A 26,147-nucleotide genomic window follows, 5' to 3' on the forward strand; every position below is an offset into this window, starting at 1 on the left:
GCATAGGGTGTCAAAGCCAGCAATGAAAACAGGGAACCCCATGCATTTCCCAAAAGAGGACACCTGTGGGAATCCACAGAGGTCTGACTTGCGCAAATCGGTCCAGAATCTACTACCCAGAACCCCCGGCAAAGTCCAAATTTGGGGGTAAAACACACAATTTACAGACATTTCAATCTGCTCACCCAACAAAACACGCTGCCAACAACAGATGTCATATCTTCCCGCATTCCCACAGGTGTCCCAACGGAAACAGTACCTCACATGTGTGGGTTCACCAATCTAGCCGCAAAGGGAAAAGGCTAACCCACTGGTAACCACAAAAGGGTTTGGGGAGATAACCTACAGATTTGGGCCTAGGGTGTCCAAGTAACCAAGGAAAACTGGGAACCCCATGCATTTCTGAAAAGAGGGCACCAGTGGGAATCCACAGAGGTCCAGCTTGCGCGAAGCGGACCAGAATGTTTTACCCAGAACCCCTGACAAAGTGAAAAAATGTTGTTTTTTTTCGACACATTTCAGACTTTGCCGCGGCTTCTGGGTAATACATTCTGGGCCGATTTGCCCAAGTCAGCCCTCTGCGGATTCCCACATGTGTTCTCTTTTTGGAAATGCATGGGGTTCCCTATTTTCCTTGGTGGCTTGGCGACCCGAGGCCCATATCTGTATGGTGTGCCGGCTGCCGAAAGTGTGAAATTCAGGTGTCAAAGCAGACTTGGGGTTACTTGTGTTTTAGGCTTTCCCCTTGGCGCCCAGGTAGGTGCACCCGCACATGTAAGGTACCGTGTTCATCAGGACACCTGTGGGAACGTGGGACTGTAGGCCATATGGCGTTGGCAGTGTGTTTCGATGAGTGAGCCAAGTGAAATGTGCGAAAAATTAGTTTTTTTCCACACATTTCAGACTTTGCGGGGGTGTCTGGGTAATAAATTCTGGGGCGATATGCGCAAATCATACCTCTGCGGATTCCCACAGGTGTCCTCTTTTCGGAAATGCATGGGGTTCCCTGTTTTCCTTGGTGGCTTGGACACCCGCGGCCCATATCTGTATGGTGGGCCCGTCTGCCGAAAGTGTGAGATTTACGTGTCCAAACAGACTTGGGGATACCTGTGTTTTAGGCTTTCCTCTTGGCGCCCAGGTAGGTGCACCCACACATGTGAGGTACCGTTTTCATCGGGCCACCTTTGGGAATGAGGGACAGTAGGCCATGTGTTGTTGGCGGCGTGTTTTGATGGGTGAGCCGAGTGAAATGTGCGAAAAATGCGTTTTTATCCCCACATTTCAGACTTTGCAGGGGTGTCTGTGTAATACATTCTGGCCCGATTTGTGCAAATTATACCTCTGCGGATTCCCACGGGTGTTCTCGTTTCGGAAATGCATAGAGTTCCCTGTTTTCCTTGGAGGCTTGAACACCTGAGGCCCATATCTGTATGGTGTGCCCGTCAGCCGAAAGTGTGAAATTCAGGTGTCAAAACAGACTTGGGGTTACCTGTGTTTTAGGCTTTCCCCTTGGCAACCAGGTAGGTGGATGTGAACATAATTCTATGTTCATAATTTGTAAGTATTGCTGATGAAGTATATTAATGTGCTGGGTTTTACCAGTTGGACTGGAACTGGAGATAGTGGAAATGGTCTATTTTATTTCAATTAATTTTATTATTTTAGTTTATTAGTTATTTTGTGCGTACACACTGATGAGAAATGTTTACTCCATGGACTGAGACTATAAATCAGAAATATTTTGGAGTTGAACAATCCATGGACACATAAACTGATGGAGATGCATGCTTCGGTGGAAGTGTGCACGTATGTTATTCCATCACACGTGCACATGAGGACTGACTGATCACTATATTTATTCTATTTCATTTTGATTTACACTTAAGCAGTTATTCATTGTGCAGTATTTATATGTTCATTTTCGTTAATATGATGTTATTTCAACAATTTATCATCTGGCAACAATGGGGAAGAAGAGATATCCTGTGACACAAATATTTGAGAAGTTGATGTGCATTTCCTCCAACTATGACTTTACCGGTCATAATTGTCCAAAAAAGGAGGGAATATGTAGGGATATATTGCATCACACATACAAATAATAACAGATGTGTATAGATAGCAGTATTTTCAAGAGAATCAACGAAATGAGTGTAAATGCTGATGGCAGTGTTTTAACAGCAGCCCATTGCGAAAGGTGTGCAGATGATAGTTTTGTTTTTCAATAGCATCAATAGCAGCCAGTAAAATGAGGTGCTTATTTTAAAAGCACTCAGAAAAATGTTTTTAGTAGCAGCCAGCAAATGGGTGTGAGTTTTAAGAATACCCAACAAAATATGCAGTCATTTTAAAATGCAAATGGTGGCAATTTAGGGACACAGGTCAGGAGGTTAATGGGATTAGCGTGAAGGTAGAGAAGAGATGTGAAATTACATTGGGCCTGCAGTGACAAAGCAGAGTGTTGGCAGAATTCAATCTGCATTATACATTCAGATTGTGAGGATCCCAATCTGTGTAAATTGCATTGTGAATTAACCTATATAATGATACTAATTTCCATTAATAAAATCTCTACTAATTAGAATTCCGTATTAATATGGCAGTGCAATTAAAGCAGACTTGGATAGACTATGTTTAATATTTTCATGGAGAAAAAATATGCAGAGTTAAAAAAAAACAGATGAATAGCTGCTTCTTGTGCAACTGAAGCTTTCATTGTTCTCGCAGGAGATTATTTGTTACATGTAAACCCTTGTAATGTTATTGGCTAATGTGGCCAGAAGTTCTGGACGTGTCAAAACCACGTCAGGGAAGGCAGAGCTAACTTTGATGGACAGACAGAGAAGATATAGGCAGTTCAACAGAGTGGAAGGGGCATTCATTCTGGGATCCTGCTTCCTGCTGGTGCCTCAAGAAGGCGCTGGGTGCCGTGCTGCTGGGCTGTCATCTGAAGATATTGCTGACGCCTGGCTTTGAAGAATTCCCGGGGCAGTGCAAAGGCTGTGGTACTCCCGTGCAGATAGCCACATAGAAGGAGATAACACGGCGAACGCAGAAGCTTCACAAATCTTTGTTAGTAAGGTATATATAATTGAGGAGCATGTGGGAATGAGTGCATTGCATTTATTGGCAGACAGCATAGGGATCTAGGTTTGAAAAAAAATCATATTTTTCTTTCTTTCTTTCTGCACTTGTTTAAAAAGGACTGCATACCACGTTCAAAATCTCTTCCATTTTGCAATGTGTTTTTTTTTATCTTTTAGAGGCTCGAAGCTGTGGCCGTCGTTGGTAAGAATATGTAACTGTAATATCATGAAATGTGACATTTTTCTTCTGGTTATGTAATTCAGAGTGTAAAGCAAACAAGTAACAATATCTGCAATTACGGAAATAAGACTGCTGTTTGGTTTTTGTGTTTCATTTCATGCGTATGATGGTCACTGTTTCAAGAGGAAGGAGTAATTGGGAGGTTTTGGTGTTTACACCACAGTGATAAAATATTTACCGCTTTTGTTACTGCAAAAGTTCAAGTTAGGAAACAAGGAAAAATATACATATGCAAGATAGAAGGTTGTGTGTGTGTGAATGTGTTTCACCCTGCATGCAAAAAGGGGGAAACAGTGCCCTCCAAAGCACATAGGTTTCTGGTGTAAATAAACCAGTAACATGAGCTACATGCAATAAGTTGCATTCTGTATAATCTTACTGGGTTCCCTAAAAGAGTGCCAAGTCCAGAGGTTATCTACCATCAACCCAAGTTATGTCATAATTATAAAGAGGGAAGATGTGTCTTATTACGGGGCGGCATTATAGAAACCATGCTCACCACTGTACCACAAGAGTAAGATACCATTAAAAACTACTGCTAAAGTAAGCTAACACTAAACTACCACCAAGATAAGATAGTACTGAACGATTACCAAAGTAGGATAATACTTAGCTCTCACCAACTGTAAGGCAAATATACCACCAAAATACTGCAAAAATACCATGATACTAAAATACAGCCAAATCAGGAAATAGCCCCAAAGACAAGATGTCTAACAAGCAACCTTAAAAGAGACAACACAAGCAGTGGTTATCTAACCTATAGGCAAGTACACCCCATACAGGATACTTATAACCAGTTCCAGCCTAAGGGAAAGTCACTGAAATCTTCTCTGACTAATATCCTAAAGGGCTGTTGAACCTTACAATAGTCAGAAACCTCCAGAACACCAAGGTAAATTACACAACACAAAAGAGCCCATCCACTGGTAATACTTTCTGTTTGCTGTGACCAACAGGGCAATGGGTAAGGCACACAACATAAAACATGTACTCATAAATACAAATAACATTTTTTTAAATTTCAGGAGAATGCCACACTTTATGAAAAATTGTTTTAAAACATACTAAAACCTATTTTAAGCTGAATATCTATAGTTTGCCACATAACCAGGCAGTGAGTGAACACAGCCCAAATACAAGATAAGTAACAATTTAGTTCTACAGAAATACAGATGTGTTCAGGCAGGCAGCCTCCTGGATTATCTACAGGGAGGTTACAGAGTCCTCCCTGTTATGCATCCCCCTACTGAACACCAACCATGTTAGGGAGATTTATGCACAATCCTCTGGTGTGTGCAGTGTAATCATCTACCTTAATGGTAGAACAGTGTGCCATCCAAAAGGAAAGACCAGACTCTCATATGGTACTGTAACAAAGCAGTCAGGCTGAGCTTTAGGAGGGATAGAACAATTAATCCCAATGGACACCACAGAAGAACACACCACACTTTTATACTGAAAAGCTATAAACTATATTTCTAAGGCCCCACATATAATATTAATGATGGGAACACGTGCTCAAGTTACACAGAACCCATAGCAGAGCACAATGTAAGTAAAAAACAGAAAATGGACAGTAAGGGCATACTCACTCTTTATTCTAAAGTGTAAGCCCCAATCCTGGTGGCAGACACGGAATATATAGACTTCCGTATATAAGAAATAGGGTAGATCCCTAGAAAATATTACTCACAGTAATTACTATCGTGTTCAGGATCAACGATTACCACACAGAGCTCAGCAGAGGTTTCCTACCATCTAAATAAAGTGTCATACATAATACATATGCATATGAAACAGTTTTAGCAATTAATTGTGCTGAACAGTGGAACACTTTGACCAACATAGCCAGGAGGGCTACCAAAGTCCATGATATATTTTAGTGATACAGTCTCATGGCCCAGAATGGCATATTACACATACAAGAAGGAAACAGCAGGCAAGAGACTAATGCAAAGATTTAAAATTCCTAATAAACCAAGGTGAGTCTCTAAACATTCTTGGGCTTGGTGGGAAACTCCAGGACACTTGGTGGTTTATAGAAGAATGCCACAGTGCAGGTAAGGACCTTGCAGTTGAAAGGGAGGTTGGCGGGTTCAAAGGTGCCAGCATTGCTATGAGTTGTGTGCCTTCATCATTGGTCCACATGTTCAATGTCAGGTGGACTTTCTTAACCTGAGAGTAGTCTAGTGCCATTCACAATGCTTCTATGTTGTATAGGCATGGTACTGAAGTTCATGTGAAGTAGAACTGACTTGTGATATCTCTCTCAGTGGGGATACTTGAAGGCAAGGGTCTGTCAGAAACCACATTGTTCAACAAAGAGTGTATGGCAATAAATCCGTTGTCAACTTTACACAATAAGGTCTGTAAAAAGATGGAGCATGTCCCGTCTTTAGAGATATTTTGAAACACACCCAGCAGCTTGAGCAATGGTGGACTGGAACACAGTTGGGGAAATAAGTTGTATATCTGCTGGACGATCTGCAGGCAAAGATGGCATTCTGATGGGGCTTGTGTACATAGTGTATCATCAAAAGACTCTCTGGTGTAATGGCATGGGATTATAATGCAAACGTGTCCTTTGCCTGCAGTCGATTGGATGTGTGGCTGCACTGGTGCCTTCTCCTTTTGCTCAACATGTGGATGATGCTGCCTCATTTGAACCCAAGGGAAGAGGTGCACAACATGGTTCCTGGCTTGCCTAGCAAGACACCTCCTTTGCATATACTGCAGGGGGCTAGATGTGCTTTTTGTTGTTCTTATGCAAAATAGCTCCACAGGCCCAATTTATTCTATAAAGTGTGAGATAAAATCTCTCTCTTCTTGGGGTATGCTAAAAAAACTTTGCAGTGAATGCTTTTTGGCTGCTCTTGATAGAAGAGACAGTTGTGTGGATGCAACAGACTGTACAGTTGTACTACCACTAGCATGTGTTTTGCAGACCGTTTCTGTAAAGGTCTGTACAATGGCATTCATAAAGTCTCAGCTTTGATTTCTGTTTGCAGTGCTTACACTTCACAATTTCAACAGAGATGTGTGAGTCTTTATATTGAATCAGTGAATGAAACATAATATTTTTCATGCTGTTCATTGTCATCTGTTTCCAAAGAAATCTGAGGTGGGGAATTATTACACATAATCTAATTTTCATCATTTGTAAAGTGCTCTCTTTCTTGCTATGGAGATTTGATCTCTTCCCCATCTTGTGCATCAGATGATGATGGCTCAAATTTCTCTTCCATCTCATACTCCCCCTACACTTTAACTTGTTTCATTTGATGCAAATGTAATGGTGGTGCATGAAAGATTACATTTCTTCCCAATGCACTAGATTATTTTAAGCCAGATGCCCATGTTCTTTGCATATGAAAAAGCCTGAAGCCACTGATTCATCCGCATAGACAATGCATGTGCTGTTATCAGTGCTTTAGACTTCCCCTCCATCTATAAAATGCATGTGGGTTCTCACTGCATTGGGCTTCTCCTCCATATGCAAAATGCACATGAGGTTATTGTGATTTTCCATCTCCTCTACCCCCAAATGTCTGAAACCTGGGATTCCCAGTGCTTTGTCCTTCTCCTCTACCTACAAAGTGAATACAGCGTTTTCACTTATTGGGCCTTCTATTCTGTCACTAAAACGTATGTGTGGATGTCAATGATTTGGCCTACGCCACTGCCTCCAAATGCATGTGGGGTCCTCAGTGTTTGGCATTTTCCTCTACCTACAAATTGCCTGAGGGGGGTCACCCCCAGTGGAATCCCGCTTGCCCTCTCCCCTACAGAGGCTATAGCGTAGCAGGGTTGCCTCCTTAGTCCCAAAATGGGTGGCTTCCCCTTGCGACGAAGTGACAAATTCTTTGGATTTGCCACATTGTTTGGACCTTTACCTCTGCCTAGCAATTCACATAGGGTTCTCACTAGTTTGGTCTTCTCTACTGCTTTCAAAAGGCATGGGCAGGATATTAGTGCTTTGACCTTCACCCTCAGTATTGTGGCCTGTATTGCGGCCTTCTCCACCAACAACATGCACTGCCTAAAACATGCATATGCTGTTCTCACTGCATTGGCATTCTCTCCCAGCTAAAAAATGTATATGGCTTTCTCACCGCTTTCGTGTTCACCACCACAGATAAAATGCAAGCGTGTTTATCAATGCCTTGGCATTCTCCCTGAATAGAGAATAAATGTGTGCTACAACATTCATGTCAGGTTGTCTGCTTTGGCTTTCTCCTCTGCCTACATAATGCATGCAAGTTTTTCACTGCCTTGAAGCTCTATTCCACCTACAAAATGCCTGTAGGGTTGTCACTTCATTGTCCGTTACCTTCATCCACAAATAGAATGTGGGTTTCTCACTGGTTTGGCCGTGAATGCTGCCTACAAGTGCATGTGGGGTTCTCAGTGATTTGGCCTTTTCTGCTACATACAAAACACAGCTGATTTTCTCACTGCATCAGCCTTCTCCTCCACCAACAAAATATACGTGGAGTCCGTGTTGGATTGGCCTTCTTCCCTGCCTACAAAATGCAAATGTTCCTAAAGCTGCTATAGATTATTTCCTGTATATAAAATACATGTGTCGTTCTCATTGCTTTGTCATCCTCCCCAAGTGCAAAATGCAAGTTCGCTTAACCCTGTTGTGGTGTTCCCCTCCGCCTAAACAATGCACATGGGATTCTCTCTAATTTAAAAGGTTCCCAGCCATCAAACTTAATCTTGGGTTCCACTACGTCAGCATCCTCTCGCACCTACATTTGTGCTTAACACTGCTTGGCATTCTTCCCATCTACAAAATGCATATGTGCATATCACAGTCTTGGTTTCTCCTGCTGTGTGGGTTTCTCACTGCTTCGGCCTTCGGCTCTGCTTGCAAAATGTCTGTAGGGTTCAGACTGTTCTCACTAAAGCAAATATAGGCTATTGGTGCTTTGGCCTTCTCTACGTATATCAAATGCATGTGTGCCCAAGACAGCCTTGGCCTTCTCCCCCACCTACAAAATATACATAGGATTCTCACTGCCTCAGGCTTTCCCTCAGCCTACATAATGCATATGAGGTTCTCCGTTTGTTGGCCTTCTTCTCTGCTTACCAAAATTGTGTGGGGTTCTCACATCCTTGGAGGTCTTCTCCACCTGCAAAATGCATGTGAGGTTCTCACTACTTTGCCATTTCTGTACACTTACAAAATGCTATTGGCATTCTCGCTGCTTTGGCTTTCTCCCCATCTATGAAATGCATGAGGAGTTCTCACCGCTTTTGCATTTCCTTTTCCTTATCTTCAAAATGTAAATTGGCCTAACACTCCCTTGGTGTTATTCCCACCTACAAAATGTATGTGTACCGAGAACTCGCTTGGCCTACTCCTGAGATTTTAAAAGGCAAGTGGGATTCACTCTGCTATTTCCTCTTTCGTCTTTGGGCCTGTACTCTGTCAGCAAAATGCCAGTAGGGTTCTCACTGGCTTGGCGTTCTCATCTGCCTACAAAATGCACGCAGGTTTCTCAATGCCTTTGCGTTCTCCCCAATCTACAAAATGGATTTGTGCCCAACTCTGCCTTGGCTTTCCCCTCTAGCTAAAGAACAGAGTGAGTTGTCACTACTTTGTCAAAATGGAAATCTCCTTCACCTACACAAAGCACTGTTTTGGGTGAGTGCATTACGCTTGAACTATCTGTTTGGCATTTTATTCAATATGTAATCTCTAGAATATTTTAATAGATGTGTCTCCTGATGCATGACAATCTCTGCTTTTGCTCTATTTACCCAAGCTCACACCTTCTTTTTCTTCACCAGACTATTAAGCCAATGAACATTGATATGATATGATATGATATGATAAGTCATTTAAAACGTACCTGTAGATAGGTGTTTCTAGGCGCAACATGACTATAGTGGTGACTATCGTGATGTAAGCCCACATCAACACCATTGCAAGAAAGGTTGACTGAACCGGCTCTGCATAGAGCCATCCATTGAACTAGTACATGTTATTATTTTTCTCCTCACAATGAGGGGAGAGGCACGCAGCATATCAAGATCCATACTGAAGCCAAGTCATAGGTCAGCAAGTAAGGTAGGGCGTTAAGGCGATAGCCTAGATGGTCTTATGCACTGGCTGTGATTTTCAGTGCATGATAGCTTCTCATCAGGGTTCTTAACAATAAAAAACACACAACATATGTGCCAGACAGAGATGGCACGTGGTGGAGTCGTGTGGTGACATCATGGCCAACAGTTACTAACTTAGTAAAACATGTGCCATAGTACTGGGCCAGCACTATGCTTTAGCCACACATAGTAAGACTTTAGGGAGGGCAGGAAAAAAAGTGGGCAGACAATGGGGTTTACAGAAGTCTCAGCTATAATCAACTAATGAAATACATCGTCGTTCAGCCTCCCTTTGAAAGCACAAAATAACCTACACATTGGGGATATCTTCTCGCTTGTCTTATCTCCTCAGAAAATAGATACACAGTTTAATTTATATGCATAGAGACAAACGCATAGAACGGTGGCAATCTGGTCAGACTACACAGTTGAAACCGAAGTTGCCCTCCTTTTTCTCGAGTCAACGGTGGGGCAGGGACCTCTGTGGCTCCTTGGGTTTGGGTTTTACTTCAGTGAAATAAATCTCTGCTCTCAGGTGGTCCTCAAAAGTGTGCACCTGGTCTTCAAGCACCAATTTCAATGTGTCAGGATAAGCCATGTCGTATTTCTAACATTCCTGTATATCCTTCTCTTTTGCTTTGATAAAGAGCTTATACCTGAAAAAAATATAATTACTCATTCTACTGAATATCATAATTCTGGTCTTAGAGTCCCCCCAAAGCAGATCCACAATTCTCTGACTCTTTTAGGTATCAACTCCTTAAAAGGTTATCTCAGGAATTTAACAATGCATTCTCCTGGTTTTTGTGCCAAGCCTGCTTTTGGTTTGGTCCAAAGTGATGTATGCTCTTTCAATCTTTACTAATTTGCCAGCAGTTTTGGACGTGTCTGCTGTAATTCAATGGGTTGACCTATTATCACCCCCCCTACCCCCCCCCATTCCCAGTAAATCTTTCCACCTGGCTATTGGGAGAATGCACCTAGCATTCCATTCTCTGGCTGTGCTCCACTTCCTTTGTGGCACTCTATGTTGAGGCTTCAGTCTTTTTGATCAAAACGCCTAACCCTAATAATGTTTTGCCATGTGCATGTTGCTAGCTGCAGTAGCACAGGTTACTTGTTCCAGCATAAGCGCCCGCCTGCCATCCTTTTTCTCTCTCTGCGCCTCTTAGAAGATAGACTCGCTAGCCATTTTTGGGTAAGCTGATCCACTCAAGCAAGCAAGTGGGAGTTGATCTCCCCAATCATCAAGGCCACTTCAATCATTCTTGTGCAGCAGCTTGAGCTTCTTGCAGTGATTTCTGATCCATACATTTGAGAGATTGATATAAATGAAGGAGCGATGTCAGGTGATAGACGTGGCCTAGAATTTGAGATCATTACTCGCTTCATTGGACTTTATTGTAAGTGCACAAATGTGTGGCTAAACGATGCAGGGGATTCTGTTGATCCACATTGCTGGGTGAGAAATATCATCACAATGACACCCCTACAACATTCTGGGTAAGGTACCTTATGGCATACCTTTCACCCAGTCGACTGAGGTATGCCTTTGTTTGTTTGTTCATGAGCATGAAAGGATACAACGGCTTAGTAGATCACATCCCATAGTGCCATAATGTATTCCAATTATAAAGAGGCTTCAAGTTTTTATTGTCTCTGCATTTCATTAATAGGTACATTTAATGGCAGACATAATGTTAATTGTTTATTGACCTCGAATGATGAAACACCAGGTCGATCCTATTTAGAGTCAGACCTAGAGGCACTTCTCCATATCGTACCCTTACCATACTACACTAAATAATGACGGAATTATTTTTGGGAACATGTTTGTATAACCATGTAATCAACTTTTCAAATAATCAGGGACTATCAGTAGAGTGCACTGATTTTAACATGCACGCTTTTGTTTCCTCTTCCTTTTCTGTGGCATTGCACTGTGGAGACCGACATAGATGCATTTATAATCCACTTAACAGGTGTGTTCCTTTGCCATTTTAGAGGGAATCATACGTATTTGTCCATAACGTTTGCATATTATTTTCCAGGTTAATTTAAGATGTCATTTGCAGCTTTCTAAGTCTGCGTTATAAACAGTACTAGCATATCTAGTATAACTATGCACAAAACATTGTGCTCTGTTGTAAAACTAAAGATGTGATGGCAGGAGATGTTCTCTACTGCCTATACGTTGGAAACCGTAGAGCCAGGGAATCTGGGATCCAATCCGGTCTTTCCCACTTGTCCAAAATGTGTGATCCTGGGAACACAACTGTGACGTCTTTTTCTTAGCTGCAAATATTAGCATCACCTAGAACTTATTTTTAATGTGTGCACCAGACAGACGGGCACACTCGTGCATAGTTCATAGTTGCTCGCTGCATAGTCAATAATAATATTAACCATTAGAGAGAGTTGCTGTAAATTATAGAAGATTGGTGTAGCGTTTAACACAGTGTATTAGGATTGACAAGCTGGTTGGCTTGTCTAAGGTATCACAGAAACTGTACAGACTCTCGTGCAGGTTCTGGAATTCTTACTGGGTTAGTCCTCAGGAGAGATTTGTTCATGAGTTAGTTTTCAGATCACTCTTCATCCATGTTTTCTCCCTTTTCTTGGTCCTGCCTTGGCTTTCTCTGCCCTCTCCTTGGTCGGCGTCTGTGATGCTGGAAATGCATCGGAGGGACAGGGCCTCCGTATCCTTGTCCTTAACTGCTTTTATCGTGTCTTCTGTCGTGTTTTCCGCGCAGGAGTTCATGTGGGACTCCTGGCGATGCAGCTCTTTCTTTTGGTTTGGTGAACGGACCCGTGGGATACCCTTTTGGCACCCATGGGTGGGGGTACAACCCTGTGCCCCTAGTGTATGTTTTTGGGCACCTGTGGGTGGCCCACAGAGCAGGGTATGGGCTGGTGGTAGCTCCATGCTGAATTTGACAGGTGCGCGGAGTATCCTCCATTTTGGGATACCCCGGCCCTGCCATTGGGATCAGTTGATTCCTGATGGAAAACAAGATGGCCCCGGTGGCCTCTTGCTTTCTATTACCCATTACCTTGTTTTCCCAAAGTCCTGGGAAGCCCTGACTCTGTCCCTTCCCCCTGACTGGCTGTTGGATGGAAGTGCCATATATGTTGTTGTGAAGGCCCAGTCAGACTAGCTGGAGCCTTCCCGGTGATGTATGTTGTGGGTACCTCCTGTGGGTGGGACCTGGGTGAATAGAGTGTGTGACGAATATGCATTCTGTGTTGTGGATGTCTAGTATCTGGTGGTTGACACAATGACCGAGACAACCCTTCCCGAAACCGGTATGAATGCAGCTTGGAGTGTTGAATGGCTCGGTACTTGTCCCAATACACATAACGTGTTGTGAGTGTCTGGAGAGAAGTGAATGGCCTGAATACCTCGTGTGCCTGATTGGCTGCCTGCCTGCATGAATGCCAGTAGTCGTGATTGGATGCTAGAGTGTGACCCAGCGGAATGAATGGGAGATCAACAGTATATCTGGGGACCTCTCACTGCTAGGAATCGTGTTCAGAAGCTGAAGTCCACTTACGACGAGTAACTGGACTAACTGACGCTTGACCTTGAAGCCCTGCTGGACGAGAAGAATTGCTGTTGCTCTCCTTCACAATCTGAAAGCTGCTGTGCCTCCAAGGACTGACCCAGAGAGGACCTGGTAAGGCGCCCTCTTCCCGAGCTACGAGGGACCATCGTGCACAGCTGATCTTTGCCAACGCTCCCTGGTAGACAGACCTTCGACAGGCTGCCGACCCGATATGGGGACTGCTGCGGAACTCCAAGGAGAAGCACTCGGACCGTTGTCTGCCACTGTTGACGACCGCTGTCGCCGACCAGAGCCGCCGTGCTCCCGTTTGCCTAAGAACTTCATTGATCATCGGACGCTCTCATCTGCATCATCATCCGCTTGTCTCCCGCTGGAGAAGGCTCGACCATCGACGCGCCGAGGAGCATCCACCGGTGGGTTTCCCGCCACCTAAAGACCGCAGAGACGCCGATGACTCGACGCCCTTGCTGGGCCACAGTTCTTCATCATCTCTTTGCGGTCCAGAACTATCGTCATCGAGGTGCCCCGCATGCCTCTTCCTTGCAGGACGCCAACGCTCTGTATTCAACGAGCACAGCTAGGAACGAAGCTTCTACTTCCCGGCCATAGTTCACCCTGTTCACCGTCGGACGTTCGACGACCCGTGACTTCTGCCTTAAAGGGAGGGCACTCCAGAAGGGCCGTTGATTCCCCGACACCAAACGCCAAGTTCCCCGACACCTCTCGATGATCCGTGGCTCCCGCCTAAAAGGGAGGCACTCAAGAAGGATCGGTCGGTGTATCGTCGGAGAACTCTACTCCACCAGGTACATTGGGGGGGTAAAACCTTAATAGGAAGAAGTAAGACTATCGAACATTATATGGACTGGGCTTGTGCTATATATCTTTATCTACAGGTTGCCCCGGTGGGGTAATCTCCACACAGAACTGTGTCTAGGTAACGGTGCCAGTATTCTGCCTATTGTTTCAACCATCTTACGTTCCTGCCTATCTCTATTGCTGTTCTCCTCGTTGTTAATCTGTGTGACATTTTAACCGTACAGTTGATGCACTTTAATGAGATTCGATAACATTAGTGGTACCACTTTAGAACTGTATATATTTATCATTATTGACTTCCAAGTACAAAGTGCGTTATTGTGATCGTGTACATACGTTTGAATATTAATTATATAAAGACTGTGCTTTCAGTAATACAGTGTGTGGACATTCCTTTGTGGGGGTTCGGGGACTACACTGTACCTAAGAACCAGCCTGCATCACCTCCTGAGAAGCTAGGCCTTGATTGCTCGTCCGTTGCTACCACAATAGAGAATCTTGGCTGGGGTCCTCTGTCCCTCTCCTCTACCATATAGAGAGCGGAAGTACAGACACCCCCTACCGGTCTTTACAGCGTCTCAGTCTTTCCCTTCTTTGGCTTTTCTTGATCAGGACTTTGCCTTCCTCCGTCTGACCCTGGGTCCGAGTGTTGGCATGCTGCTCTGGTCGTTCTCATGAGCTGTCACTTCAGTCTATTATCTCTGTACCCTTTGCTTCGCCAGTGCTCCGGTCACATCTCTCTCTCCACCTCCTGCATACCACTGTCACCTTGGCTAGGGCTTCCGTCTTCACTTGGCCAGCCCCCTCGTCGGCTACCACCTTCACCTTACTCTTGTGGTGGGTGCCAGGGTCACAACAACCACCTCGTTGACCGCTGCTGCCCCTCCACCTTGTGATAGGATGTCCTTTTCATCATCTTCCTTCTTCTTCTCTATCTGTCTTGGTGTAAAATGCCACTCTCACCTTCTTCTCCTCTTGGGTAAGTCCTTGTGCACACCTCCTTCTACCCCTTGAACGAGTTTTGCTTTCCAGCTATTTTCTTTTGCTTCTTCCTCTCCTCCACATTCCTCAGTTTTCATCTCCACCTTTGCACTTCCTATATCCTCTATTCTGCCTCTTCTCTTCTACAATCCTCCTATACCTCCTCTCTGTGTACTGCACTCTCTTATCTCCTCCACTCCATCTATTTCCCCCTCCACTTCTCCTGTATTACCACTCTACTCCGTCTCCAAGCCTCTGTAACTTTCCCACACTCTGCACCCCTGTGCTCTTCAGAACAACATTTGTACTATTCTTTGACTGTCCAGGTCTCACAGAGCCCCTTCTCTTCTGCTCTTCATGGCTTATTGACTCCATGCTCCTCTGCACTCCAGGACGTATAGATATGCACCCCACATTACATGCCTCCTCCTCACTCATCTGGTGGCTATCACCTCCTCTCCACAGTCCTAGCCTCCTTCCTGCTCTACTTCAATTCACCATCCCTGCTTTCCCGAAGTGCCAGCTGTCTGGGAAGTCAGCCCTTGGGTAGGGTTTGTACTGAATTGCTTCTGTCGGGTTAGCTAGAGGGGCCATGCACTTTTCTGGGAGTGCTCAGTGGCAAGGATGCTTTGTGGTTCTAGGTTCCATGAGAGATGTCTTTAAATAGGTCAGCTGCCATTTTGAAACCATTTCATGTGATTTCAGTCTGGTTTCTGGAATAGAACAGTTACTGAAACCTCTGCTCTTTCTGGAGGGTATCTTCTCTTTGACTTATGATTTTGCTATCTCATTTACCATCAGTGTGTGTGTGCGTGCATGCTGTGAACTCCTTTTGGGGGTGATGAGGTTGGACACACTTTTCTTATGCCCTCTGCATTTAGCGGATGTTTCTTCCATTGACATTAATGATGGGTTTGGGTGCTGGAGACTCTGTTATCCTCATGGTAGCATCTATGTTGGAAACATTCATTTTCTTTTATTCAAAGCTCCTTTTGGTGTGGGGAAGTGGTGGAGTCCTTTCTGTGTGTCTCGTTGTTGTACTGTAAAGGGTTGCACTTCTTCCTAACTCTCTAGTTTTTAAATGGGAGGGGTGTGAAGACCTTCCATGACTGACCCTCCTGTAGGTTGACCTTACACTGCACATCATCTTTCTAAGCCTGAATCTGTAACTGTGTTTCTCAGATCTGTTCCAGGACTTCTGTGTGCGAGAGAAGAGCATTATGGGAGATGAAGTCTTTCTATGTTTCATTTGCAGCTCAGCGTCCGTGTACCTTGGCCTTGGGACATGCTCCTTAACACCTTAGCTGGCTTTTGGACCTAATTAGAGCTTAACAACTTAGCTGGATTTTAGGACCTGATTAGGTTTCCCTATAGTCTAGCTTTTTCTAAATCCATAATTCTTTTTTCCACATTTACTCTGGCTTTTCCCTCTTTGAGAAAGGGGATTTATGAGAGATGTAATTCTTGCTTATCTCGCAATGGCCAAGGGACTTGACTTCAAGAAATGGTTTTACGCGTGGCAGCTGGGTTTGGGGACTTGGTAGGCCAGGGGAATTCTCAGGGTATCATTGGGTATCTCGGGGTTACACTTCCTTGTGAAGATTACCGCCAGGTCACTTCCATACACCATGTATATACCGGATGTCACAGAATGAATGTCTCTTATCCCACTGATGGAAAAGTTGACTGTGCGCCATTGATCTCTGTGTGCAGATAGTTGACATACATCATACTGCAACATTTGTTCTGCGGTCAAGTGGAAGGTAATGATGTAACCGCCTCAAGCCGTACCCTACCAGTGATATAACATTCCAAGTGTATGAGTTATTCTCAGAAGTGCTCTTGCAATGCTCTGGGACTAGAGCAGTGTTAGCATTCTAACAGAAGTACATTATCAGTGCAAAACAAGTCCAGCTGTGCCCTGTCATATATGTATGACTCGAGTGATATGAGGGAAGCCTCTTTGGGCCTTTTTCAGGTGCTGTAAGCACTGGTAGGAGACACTGTCCATTTTCAATCCAGTACTCATAGTTCAATCATTTTTCAGACCGTACTGGGATTGTCTCTCCACAGTCAGGTTATTTTCAAAACATTGGGTGTGAGTCCATTGCTGTGGTATTTTCAGCGTTGTTATTTATTAGGTGTTTCAGGAGACATGGGGTGTTTTCAATATTCTAGTGCAAGCTAATTCAGTTCAATAATAACATGGCCCATTTGTCTGACCATGCCTGTCATAAGATTCATGCAAATGGACACCACACTCTTAATGTTTGTGGTTGCCCTAGTATGTCTACCCGAGGTAATCTTCATACCATATCCAACAACGGGTATAATCTAAATGCTGCTCTGATGAACCCTTGTTCGGTAATGATTAATGCTTGCATTATTGTCACCTTCTTCCTTCAGGAGTATAGTGATCTGATGCTTCTTATGGAAACTTGACTGTAGCATGACTGCCTTACCGTAGTTTGTACTTTATGTCTAGGAGGTTATGCTATTTCATTTTTGTAAATACACAAACATGTATTGTATTGCAGAAGTCATGTATAGCACATTTTCCTATTTGTATGGCCTCAAAACACTATGTGGTAGGAACGGCCTCAGACACTGAAGTCAAGGTATGGGAAAGTTTTCAGAAGAGGCTTAACGTGTGTGTGTGCATTTGGCCAAGATTAGGATTTAGGAGGACTGGCTATGCTCCAGTAAGCAACCCAAGAAGTCAGGTGTCTGGACGGGTGCTGAGGGATATCCAGACAGAGTGCCAGTGTAGGATACTCGATATGTACCCTGCTAGACCAAAATGTGGCGCAGGTTGTTGCTGTATTTTAATGGCAGAGGTGTTTAGGCAAGTTTGGTGTTTCAGTGCGAAGCTAGACTGAATTTGTCATAGTCGTATCTGCTTTCTAAAGTGTGTGGATGGATAGTTATGCCTGCAGTGGTGCGTTTATACATACCTTAAGCTCAAATGGAGCTTATCTTTGATGTTGCTGTGTCATCCGATCATCTGTGGGGTAGAGAAAGCCAGCTACCATAGTAGACTTTTCTATGCACTATGAACAGGACACCCTCAAGTTTACCAAGTGCAATAGACTGGCTGTCCTAGGACCTCTTCTAGGCGGGCCAGACAGGCTACCATAGAAACTAGGATAATGGGATTCTCTAAGCGCAATAGACAGGTTACCTTTATTGTCTCATTACACATCTTCCAAGTTCTACAAACGCCTAACCAAAGGAGTCTACTAAGTGTGATATCATATACTTGCATATAACCACTGTGAGTTGCAATGACTAACCTAAGCAGTTATAAGTGCAATGGATGGTTACCAATATATATTTCTGTGAGTATTGGGCGAGCTAAACATTATAAGGCATAAATGCTTTAAGTGTAATGCATGCGTTATCCTGCATGTGCTTTCTTTTAGTTGCAATGCCAGGCTACCCACATATCTCGGTACATCCTCATGGCTGTCCTAACATGTATTATATGAGTATAAGCTGGCCAATATCAAGAAACTGTCAGGTCAGTACCAAGGTCCCACAGCAGTGGCATGCCATCCTGACAGACATTTAAGCACAGAAGGGGCAATTTGAATACATCTTCTTGGTATAATTACAGTTGTGGTGTTTTTTGGGATGTTTTTATTGCAGCTCTTATGGTATTATTCTGGATGACTTGACGTTCATTTATATTGCAGGAGTTTGAGCCTGTGAAGAGGGAGTTGCAAAAGTTGATCCTAAATAGTGTTAGGGCTCTGGCAACTGTGATACAACTATCAGCTGATAGGAAGGGTCTGCAGGTGTGAATCAATTTAGAGATGTATGCTGCTGCAGATGCTATGGCATTTACCTGTCTGGTTAGGCACAGTGTGGTGTCTACGTATACTGCTAGGGTTTTTACTTCTTAAGCCACGGTGATGATGTTTCCGTCAATGGGGCAGGATTTGTAGGAGTCGCTGAGTTTGTTTAACTGGAGTTGTGTGCCAGTAAGGAGTAATTCAGTTTTCTCATCACTAAGGCAGAGATCGTGTTGAGCCATCCAGGCTTGAATGGTCTGGTAGATTTGGCTCAGTGTGTTAGGGTCAGTGTCATAGTTGGCAGTGATTGACAGGAGGATTTGGGTGTCATCCGCATAGTTGGTGTAGGTGACCCCCAAATCGTCTAGGAGATCAAAGAGGGTCTATGTAAAGATATTGTAGAGTGTCGGTGAAACACAGGAGCCTTGTGACACTCCACCAGTTACTGGGGCTAGATGGGCTGCCGCAGAAGTAGAGACCACTCTCATTGTTCGGTTGAATAAAAGACTCAATCCAAGCTATGGCTTTGGTCGAGAAATGAGCTTCTGTGGAGAGGTATTGGCAGAGGATTATATGGTTGACCAGGTCAAAGGCTGCTGAGAGCTCGAGTAAGAGTGCCAGGTTACCATTGTCTTTGAAGACATCCATTTTGATTTTTAGGTAAAGGAGGGCAGATTCAGTTCCGTGACCAGGGCGTAAGCCCGATTGGCGTAGGCCAAGAAGGTTATGATTTACCAGATGTTTTTGGATTTGCAGGTAGGCTGCTTTGTCTAGTATTTTGAGGAGGAAGGGTACAGTCGTGATGTGGCAGAGGTTAATGGGTATGTTAGGGTCCAGTGTGGGCTTCTTACGCAGGGGGAGTCTTCTTTGAGGTTTTCTGGAACATTACCAGTCAGTTTCTTAAAACTGCTTTTTGCTACCTACATTTTCACATGATTTCCTTTTCCTGGGGACATTTTCACATAGATCCCAACTAAATAACCATGACTGGATGAGCTGAGCATCTAGCCGGAATGAAATTTGTCATGATGCAACTATGCAGAGGTGGAGCCAGTCCTGCCTACATTGGATAAACAAAAAACTGGAGATTGACATCATCCGATGCCAGCCCATATCCACCCAAGCCTCTGTCCACCTGCCCCGCTCACATGTTTAAAAAAAAAAGCTAAACACTATCCAGTTCTGAGGATGGGGCCTGTGACATCGGTCTGGATTTCAAATATGGACAGGATTTGCAGCTGTACTGCCTCTCCACTCACACCTCCTTGTTACTGGTCGCTAGTGGACTCCTTGTAGTCAATCACATTGAGGTGTAATCAGAGTTGTTGGGACTGATAAAAATCCTTGAGACTGCACGCTTTTCCCCGGAGGTCTGAAGACTAGTCAGGATTGTGTATAGCCCCACTACCAATGCCACATGTCAGTAGAGGGATTTTGTCTGAATCTAAAAGAAGGGTAAGAGACACAGGTATGAGAATGTTCCCCATATCCTGGTGGGAATTATCTCTTGGAGGCCACACACAGCTGGCAAGAGCAGTGTGGTATGACTGTGTGTTTTGTTTTGTTATGCTAATGTGATTTATACCAAGCACCACTATCAATTTTCCTGATCTCCAGGTGCTCAGGAGGATCGTAAAAGGAAAGATGAGGTTATATAAGATTAGTAGCTATTTTCGAAAATACCTTAAATCATGCACTTGCCCAGCAGACGATTTGGGTGATTCAGCAGAAGTTATGGCATTTCTTTTACCCATTGGTCACTACTGAACAATTAGCCTTCTACAGGTCTTCCTCCGACATGGCTCTGTGTCACACTTTAAAGAGCATTATGCCTCCAAAATGGGCTAATTGTTATACATGGCAAGGGTGTTATGTCATCATGATATTTCACCCCAGACTAACACACCTTTACATGTGAAAAGACATAATTTGGACCTGATGTTATCTGGGCCACTTAACGTAACGCTTGCATCCGCTCTCCAAGCTTCCTGGTCTAACCATTTTATTAGGTTCTTTAGGATTAATCTCGAAAGCAAATTGTCCAATGAAGATAATATCTTGTTTTCGGTGCGTACGGTGCAAAGACAGATGCCGGACACACAGAAGAACACAGAAGCGCGATCTGCTGTAAGTGTGCCTTCCATCTTCGCAGGAATACAGTTGGAACCTGCAGCAGGTAAGTGTGGGAGAAGGAGGGGGTGAAGGGGTTGGTGTAGCCAAAGGGAGGGGTCAGGGAAGGATATTATGTACCAGGAAAGGGGGCCGGGAACAAAAGTCTGACCTTGCTGGGATGGCCTTCTATGCCTGGATTCTACAAAGTCGGTATTTTGCTTCCTTAATTCGGACATAGATCCTAATATCGCATGTCTTGAGCCAAACATACATTTCCTTAAATAGAATGTGGAGAACTGTAAAGACACTGAGTATTAACTCAGATGACAGCACTACATGTCTGAACTTCTCTAACAATCTCCTGGAAGGTTTTTTAGAGATTAGTACTGAGATAGCCCCATCCCTAGAATTGAATCATCAAAAGAGAAGACCCACTTGGTTTTCCCAAACCTGGCCAAGGTCTTTAGACAGCTGAGAACACATTGGCAAGAAAAACTTGTTGCCAGCTGATTTTATCCAAATAGAACCAAAGAAGTACATGAATACGATTTTTTACACCAAAAAAAAGATGCTTTACTCAGAAAACTTCAATCCACCCAGAACAAACCTTAGAACTCCGAACAAACCCCAGAACATTTTAAGATCATCCAGAATATCTTGACACCTAATAGTTGTTTTGGAGAACTTGAACCTTCTCAATTACTTTGCTAAATGTTTAATCACTTTTTTATCAATAAAGTTAAGTATATTCAAGCCAAAATATTATCTTACTTAGTGAACTATCCCAGACCTGCTAATGGTCATTGTGTTACTGCTCCTTCTAGCTTAAAAATGTTGGAGTCTCATCTAATCGAAGAAATGAACAAAATTTCCTATTTTTCTTTGTGCCCTACACGCTTACGACTGGATTCCTTCCCTGTCTTAGCCACTAAATGCAATAACGCAAGCTTTCAATCCAATGATAACATACCTGTCCCTGGTGCAAGTGGTTGTACCCCCTGCCACTGAAACTTGCAATCTTGAACCCCTTCCTTATGAAACCTACTATGGAGCTTTCAGTCATAAATAATTTCAGGCATGCTGAAGGCCGATCTTGGAATTCAATGGTAATGGAGGAGATGGCGAGCAGACAACTTGATTTCTGTCAAGCCGGTTTCTGCCCAAGACAATTGATGGAGAACTTTATTGAGAGAGCCTAGTATAATTTGCTGGAGCAGCCGCTGGATAGAGGTAAGCTATTGCTGCTTGTGAAGCTGGGTCTGATGGCTGACTTAGAGACAGTGGACTATGACTGACTGTCTACTATCGCCTGCTTAACAGCTTCTAGCCTGGCCTGGAATATTTGTGTTACTTTTTGTGAGCTGGTGAACATATGGTTAAATTGAGGAATTGTGCTTCCTCCACAGCTTCTATGGAATGTGGGGATCCCCAGGAATGACCACTAACTCCCATTGTCTTTAACATCAATGTGTAGCCAATCCTGGATTTTGCTCGGCATTCAAAGCTTTCTGCTCCTCCATACATGGATGATAAATAGGCCTAAATGCATGATTAAGATCATAACGAAAACCTTTCTTATCTTATACTAGGCATGAATAGGATCACAGATTGGATGTATCAGAGCGGATTACAATTAAATTTCATTAAAACAGAAATAAATGGGCCATTACGAGTTGGATGGTATTCTGGTGGTAAATCTTACGGAATACTGCCTAAGGCAATTACTGTGGCCGCCACTTGGCCCACCGGTATTACTGCTGGATTACAAGTGGTGGTGGCAGAATTACTGCGGCGTTAATACCGCCGTGATAATTCCGCCAGAAAAATGGGCGAAAAATTGGCGGATTTACCTTCAGCTCAGAGCTGGAAGTGAATCCTCCAACTTTCTGTGCAACTCATAGTTGGGCAGTGCGGTAATGCGGCAGTAACGGTATTACCACTGCACTTTTTACCACATCACCCAACTCACAATACCGCAGCGGTCATTGCACGGCTGTAATTGCACTGAAAATGGGTGAAATGTTAGCTGATTTACCTCTAGCTCAGAGCTGGAGGTGAATCCTCAGAGTTGACACCAAACTCGGGATTGGGCAGAGCAGTAATGCAGCGGTAATAGCATTACCTCCACATTTTTACTGCTCTGTCCAACCCTTGATGAAGCCCATGGTGGCCATAATACTCTGCCTGTCCAACCTAAGCTTTCTGGCATTGATACCACCTTCTCTTTGAAGGTGAAATATTCAGGGAGTGGGGTTCTGGGCTGCTGACTTTGGACTAAAATCCCAGATTAACACAATAGTTGAATATCATTGATTAGACTTCTTCAACTTTGGTATGTACTTCCATTTATTTTCAAAGACGGTCACTGCATCATGGTTGGAATATTGGTGAACTCGAAACTGGATTATTCCATTGCGCTATATTGAGGGCGCCCAGCCTATCATATTAAAAAGCCTCAAGGGACACAATGCTTCAGACAGTCTGCTTGATGTTTTGCCATCTGAGGACTAGGACCTTCTTAACTGCCAGATTATCTTTCAGGTGTTGCTCCTGTATATCTTGACAGAAAGATTCTGGACTTATTTATAATTGGTTTTCTTCTCAGCTATGGTGCAACTAGATCTCATTGGTGTTGGGGTGTTGTGTGCTATACATCGCAAACCAATGAAAAGAAATCAAAAGCTCTTCCTCTGGTATTGACTCGCCAGTATTGTAAGGCTCTAGCAATGTGAGCGTACTCCAGCAGTGCTATGTTAGGCTGCGCGTCCCCACCACTATGAGGTTCCTTCAACATTGTCCTGTCGGAACAGTACCATTGTAGTTGGAGCTTTCACTGGAAGAAAACTGGCAATGCCAGGAGCCTAAAGTGCTGCTGGACTCTAGAAGTGTGAGCTTTCTTACATATCATTGCTAGAAGACTATAGATGGATGAGCTTCTTTCATCGGTGACATTCCAGTGCTAAGGAACTCTAGCAGTGTTTCAACATTCAATGGTATAGGACTCTGAAAGTATCTGACAGTATCATATATGGTTTGTAGAAATCTAGCTGTGTAAGATTCCTTGGTAGTGCTCTTTTATGGCTACAAGCCCTCATCAGTGTGAACATTTTCCAGGGGTGCATGCACTGACAGTGCTAGAAGACTCAGGTATTGGGAAACATATTCAGTCCACATTGACCTCCCAGGTACACTTTCAGTGGTTTAGAGTGCATCTCAATTGAGATTCTCCAACAGTATTTTGTAAATGGTTTGGGACAACTGCAGTTTGTCCTTCCATCCAGATTACCCAATCATTGCTGTAGGGCTACAGCATTGTGTGCTTCCCGCAAAGGTACACTGTTAGTTCTATAGGACCCAATCACCAGGAGCTAGCCCACCAACCAAGCATGCACAGGTGTATGCACTACAGCGCAGTGTGAACATCACCCAGCACTGCCCTGTAAATGCTACTTAGCCCCAGCAGTGTAATCTCCAAAACGACTTTGTCGGTGCTTTTCGAGTCCGACGGGGTCTCAGAAAGATGGTTTTCCTCCAGCAGTACCCTGTGAAGGACTACAAGACGTTAGCAGAGTGATGCTACTCTAGAAGTACATTTTCAATGTAACAATACTTCAGCAATATAAGCCTTCTCCACAAATACTCTTTAAGCAGCATTGTGACATAACAGGATGAACCCTGACATCACGCAAACCTTATGTGCACCTGGCCCAGTGTGCTACGCTCAACATTTAAAAAGTGGTTGCTCCCCTGCTCCAGCATACTTGTGTCAGAGAAGCAAGGAGAGGAGAATGTAGAAGATGCCCCCCTGAGTACAGTCTTCCTTTCATCCTGTAATTTCTTCTCGGCACAATCTATTCTAATGCTACTACTCCAGGATGCGAACTCACCGGCTTGTGTCTGGGTTGCCTGTCCTTCAAAGCCCTTCGCTTCTCTGTATGTACTTGTGGCTTGGGATTTGAATGACTTGGCCTTCATGGGAAGGTCCTTTGATTGGAGGTTTCACTCAGCAGTCCAAAGGGCCTTATGTCCTGTAATGGTATGCCCACCACTGGAACACATTCTGTTCCTGGTATTCTGTGAAGTGTCTCTTACCCCTTTCGTGTGGCCCTTAAAAAACATCCCTCCATTTCCTGAGGGATGGGTTTTTGATGCATCTTTGCTTCTTCACCAATAAGGTGTCAATTAGAAATATTCAGCCCTTCTGTGAACCCTGGCTGGGGGCTGATTCCTTAGTAATCCATGGCAAAGATCTTGCCACATTTTCTGCCTTATTAGACTTCAAACAATGACACTTTTGTTTAAGTAGCTTCGCTTAATACTTCAGATCCTTCAGTCAGAACCTTGTTAACCCATCTATGAGATTGTTGTGGAGGTTTTGTAGCCATCCCTTTCACTGGATGGTTGGCGGAACTAGCACACTGCTTTGCACGGATCGCTGCTGCTGGTTCTTTCCTGATGGTTCAGTATCTTTCAACTACTTTTCCTTGCTATCGAAAGTGGTTCGATACTCTCCTTATCCAAGCCAAGCATGGGTGGTTTTTGTTATTCCTTATTTCTGTTGGCAAGCATTATGAACAGTAAACATACAATACATGCTTGTGGCCAAGATGCCTGGCACTTGCTCAGGGCTTTGTTTTGTTACACAAGTGTTCGTCAGTATTATGCTGACTGGGACATGGCTGGAAATACTAACTACTTAGGAGATTGCAGAAGGGCGTTTTGGGAGTGTCTCCCTGGCATGCCGATGCAAGACAGGGCGATGTGGAGCGAGGAGGAATTATGGTGTTTCTCTCCACAATTGAGTCACCGACATAAACTGCGGACTATATCGAGGAAGAACAGGACTCATTGTAATAAAGGGTAAAGATAAGTAATCAAAGCATTCATCGGGTTGACCTCTGACTGTACCTCTTGGATGTGGGGAATATTTCAGAATGGCCCTTTCCTTTTCCCTTTGTGCATTTGAATGCTTGTAGTAAATGCTGCTCCCGGTTGTATACTAATTGACCTTTTCACAATTGACCTCAGGAGAATTGACCTAATTTAGAAGGTCAATTAGGATATATATGCAGGGGAAAACCCCCCGCAACCCTCCACTGAATCCAAAACCCCATGGAACACCCCACCCAATCCCCTTCTATTATTTATAATGCAAAACCAACCCAATACATATATAAAATAACTAAAATAATATAATGGTCAATTGTCCAGAAGGTCAATTAGGACCACTATAATTAAGTCAATTGTGCAAAAGGTCAATTGTAAAAGATCAATGTGGGTAATACCCTGCTGCCAGCACAATCGAGGATTCAAGAGGATGGCTGACTGGATGTGATCTTCCAAAAAGACATTTCTGTGTTGTGGCTTGAGTCAGTTGCAACACTACATTACTGTACAGACTGTTGGCCACCCCACCATTTTGGCTCTTCTG

Source organism: Ambystoma mexicanum, chromosome 6q (genome assembly GCF_040938575.1).
Source record: "Ambystoma mexicanum isolate Mex_15411 chromosome 6q, UKY_AmexF1_1, whole genome shotgun sequence".
Taxonomy (NCBI): domain Eukaryota; kingdom Metazoa; phylum Chordata; class Amphibia; order Caudata; family Ambystomatidae; genus Ambystoma; species Ambystoma mexicanum.